This window comes from Girardinichthys multiradiatus, chromosome 13, assembly GCF_021462225.1.
Source record: "Girardinichthys multiradiatus isolate DD_20200921_A chromosome 13, DD_fGirMul_XY1, whole genome shotgun sequence".
In the NCBI taxonomy this organism is placed as follows: domain Eukaryota; kingdom Metazoa; phylum Chordata; class Actinopteri; order Cyprinodontiformes; family Goodeidae; genus Girardinichthys; species Girardinichthys multiradiatus.
Genome location: NC_061806.1, coordinates 23,242,953 through 23,247,001, shown reverse-complemented (window position 1 = coordinate 23,247,001; position 4,049 = coordinate 23,242,953). Strand labels below are relative to the sequence as shown.

Here is a 4,049-nt window from a genome sequence, read left to right as displayed (position 1 = left end):
TGGAACTTTAATAAGGCTGATTGGGAAAAATTTAAATATTTAAGTCAAAAGAAATTGGAAGAAATAGATGAGTCAATTGATATAAATAGTTTAAATATAAATATCTGTAAAAAAATATTACAGGCTGCAGAAGAATCAATAAAAAAAGGAGGAAGAAAGAACGATAAAAAAATTGTGCCATGGTGGACAAAAGAATGTAGTGAAGTAATAAAATTAAGAAATAAAGCATTTAAAATGTTAAAAAGTAACCCAATTTATCAGAATTTAATTGAGTACAAAAGAAAGCAGGCAAAGGTAAGAAAGATCATTAAACATACAAAAAGAGAATATTGGAGAAACTTTTGTAATACCGTAGGGAGAGAAACAAAAATTGATCAAATTTGGAAAACGATTAAAAGAATGAAGGGTATTAGAAAAGAATATGGATATCCTATATTAAAAATAGATAATATAACTGTAACGGAAGATAAAGAAAAAGCAGAAATATTAGCTAAAACATTTAGTAAAATTCATAGTTCAAATAATATTAGTGAAGAGGGAAAGAAAGGTAGGGAAATCACAAAGATGAAATATGAAGAATTAATGCAAAATAATGTAGATACAAATAAATTAATAAATGAACCATTTACACAAGGAGAATTGAACTTTGTAACCAGGAAAACAAAAAATACATCACCTGGAAAAGATCAAATTTACTATACGATGATAGAACATCTTAATGACAAAGCAAAAGACAAAATATTAGAATTATACAATAAAGTCTGGGAGGAGGGAGAGCTGCCACAGAGCTGGAAGGAAGCAATAATTATTCCAATAGCTAAACCAGGAAAAGATAACACAAAACCAGAAAATTATAGACCAATCGCATTAACATCAAATATTTGTAAAATAATGGAAAAAATGATTAATAATAGATTAACATATTATTTAAATATTAATGGATATATATCTAGAAATCAAAATGGGTTTAGAAAAGGGAGAAGCACAAATGACTCTGCATTATGTTTAGAATATGAAATTAGGAGAGCACAAATAAACAAAGAAAATGTAGTAGCTGTATTTTTTGATATAGAAAAAGCATATGACATGATGTGGGTTGAAGGATTATTAATTAAATTAAATAAAATGGGTATTACTGGAAAAATGTTTAACTGGATTAAAGATTTTTTAACAAAAAGAACAATACAAGTAAGAATTGGTCAAGAATTGTCAGATAAATATATAATAGATAATGGTACTCCTCAAGGAAGTATTATAAGTCCGTTATTGTTTTCTATAATGATAAATGATGTATTTAAAAATATTGGTAAGGACGTCGGTTGCTCACTATTTGCAGATGATGGAGCTATATGGAAAAGGGGTCGTAATATCAAATTTATTGAAAAGAAAATACAGGATGAGATTATTAGAATAGAACAATGGGCAAATCAATGGGGATTTAAATTCTCAGTGGAAAAAACAAAAGTAATGGTGTTTACACAGAAAAGGAAAAGAGAAAATATCAAACTAAAATTATACAATCAAGTTTTAGAACAAGTAAAAAATATAAAATTTTTAGGTATATGGTTTGATGAAAAAATTATATGGAAAGTACATATAGAAAAAATCATAGATAAATGCAAAAGAATATTAAACATTATGAGATGTATGGCTGGTATTGATTGGGGAGCAGATCAAACATCATTAAAAAGAATTTATACAGGATTAATTAGATCAAATATTGATTATGGAAGTATAATTTATGGATCAGCAGCAAACACTCATCTTATAAAATTAGACAATATACAACATCAAGCTTTAAGAATTTGTACAGGAGCAATCAGAACCAGTCCAATAGCAGCACTTCAGGTAGAGATGGGAGAGATGCCATTAGATTTAAGAAGGAAACAGTTAGCAATAAATTACTGGATAAACTTACAAAGCAATAATCCGGATCATCCCACACGTGATATTTTAAAACCATGCTGGGAAAAAGAAAAAAAACAAGTTAAGAGTTTTGGTTGGATTATCAATAATATAGCAGAAAAATTTCAAATATATGAAAAAGAAATAAGTTTAATGTTGCCTTTGCCAGTAGTACCACCGTGGCTGTTACCAGAAGCAGTGGTGGATATGGCGTTGATGGAAAAGAAAAAGGATCCAAAATGTAGATTAGATTCAAGTATAATACAAGAATATATAAACAATTACTATCATTATGTCCAGATTTACACAGACGCATCAAAAACAGATGAAAAAATAGGAGTAGCATTTGTAATACCAGAATTTAAAATAAAAGTAGGAAAAAGAATTACAGATGGATTATCAGTATATTCAGGAGAATTATTAGCAATATTGTTAGCAGTGCAGTGGGTGGAGGATATAAAACCATTAAAAACAATCATTTGTTCAGACTCAAGTTCAGCATTATTAAGTTTAAAACATAATCATTCAGAGGGTAGACCAGACATTTTGTTGGAAATAAAACTTACTTTATTTAGAATACAAAGAATGGGATTAATATTAGTGTTTTTATGGGTACCGGCACATGTAGGAGTTGGAGGGAATGAGAAGGCGGACAGGATAGCAAAGAAGGCAACACAAAACAACATTAGCTTTATAATAAATATTAGTAGGTCAGAGGCAAGAAATATAATTAAACAGAGAATCAGGAAAGAGTGGCAAAAAAGGTGGGATGAAGAAAAGAAAGGAAGATGGTTTTACAGAATCAACAAGATAGTAGGAGAAGTAAGAACAGGAAGAAGGAGTAGAAAAGAGGAAAGATTAATTACAAGATTAAGACTAGGACATACAGGACTTAATTCTACATTGTTCAAGATAAAGAAACATAATACAGGAAAATGTGATCATTGTGGAGAGGAGGAAACAATAGAACATGTAATATTGAAGTGTCAGAAATATGAACAAGAAAGAACAATTTTAAGGAGAGAATTTGTAGGTATTAAAGAAAATTTTATATTGAGAGATACTTTGCAAAGAAGTTTAGGTAGCAAACATATTCAAATTATAATTAGATTTTTCAAAAGCACTAAATTAATAAATAAAATTTGATTGTTGTAATAGTAAATAAGATTTAAAACCATGAAGAACCACACTCCATACCAGTTGGTGGCGGTAATGCACATCTTCAAGTTATTTGCCAACTGCCAAAAAACAACACAGAAGAAGAAGAAGAATTTATTGCCTTAGTGTTTGCAAATAGTGGTAACTTACTGGCCAAGTTAAGCTTGCTTAAAACTGAGTTGTTTTTTTTGTCTCCCAAGAACTTACCTTTTGTGTCTACTCTTCCTCAGGTCTTCCTGACCTCCAGTCTAGGTGTCGTTCCTCTGGTAAGATCCCAAGTATTCCTGACTTCAAGCTCCCTCGCTTACTAAGCTCCAGCTGGCTGACTACAAGCTCCAAACCTCCAAACAACCTGCAAGTGAACCTACTCTACCCTCCAACATGAGTACAGAATCCACCACCAAGTGCACTCACCTCACTCTGGTGTCGTCTATCCTGGAAAGGCAATCCAAGTATGTGTTCCTCCAAACCATTCATCTGAGGATTTCAAGTCCTACCTGTGCAACAGACATCCACCAACCTCCCATGCTCCACTTCATCTTTTCCCCTCTCTGAAGACTTCCTTCAGCTCCACTCCGTAAGCAAACAAGATCTTCAAACTTCTAAATTCACCTCTGAACCCCTCATCCACTTACCTGTTCTCCCTCTCCATACAGCTGGTGTGCTTCCAGTCCTAGGTCTGTTACCTGAAGTTATCTGTTAAAGGAAAATAAACTGTTAATCCTTTTCCTGTCTGAGTGTTATCTGCATGTGGGTCAAAGCGGTTAAATTTACCATGACATTTTCCTTGGTTTATGGCTAAAGAATTATCAAGAAAATGTGCAACGAGGGATTGCTGTTGTCCATGACAACCTCAGCTTTCAGTATTTGTCAGTTTTGCACTATTAATATGGGCTTTTGACTATGCAATAGGAGTTTAAGGGGGAAAAAAAAGTAATTCCAAATCCCATTTGCTCTGACTTGATGGTAATGAGGTGATTAAAAGG

The 4,049-nt window shown here is 32.0% G+C and overlaps 1 long non-coding RNA gene across 1 annotated transcript; it reads left to right on the top strand.

Annotated features, from left to right (window-relative positions):
- Positions 1 to 3,182: 3,182 nt before the first annotated feature.
- On the top strand, positions 3,183 to 3,789 carry LOC124879887. The gene is made up of 2 exons (XR_007041151.1): positions 3,183 to 3,640; positions 3,720 to 3,789. It is a non-coding gene; the product is annotated as an uncharacterized LOC124879887 (long non-coding RNA).
- Positions 3,790 to 4,049: the final 260 nt, after the last annotated feature.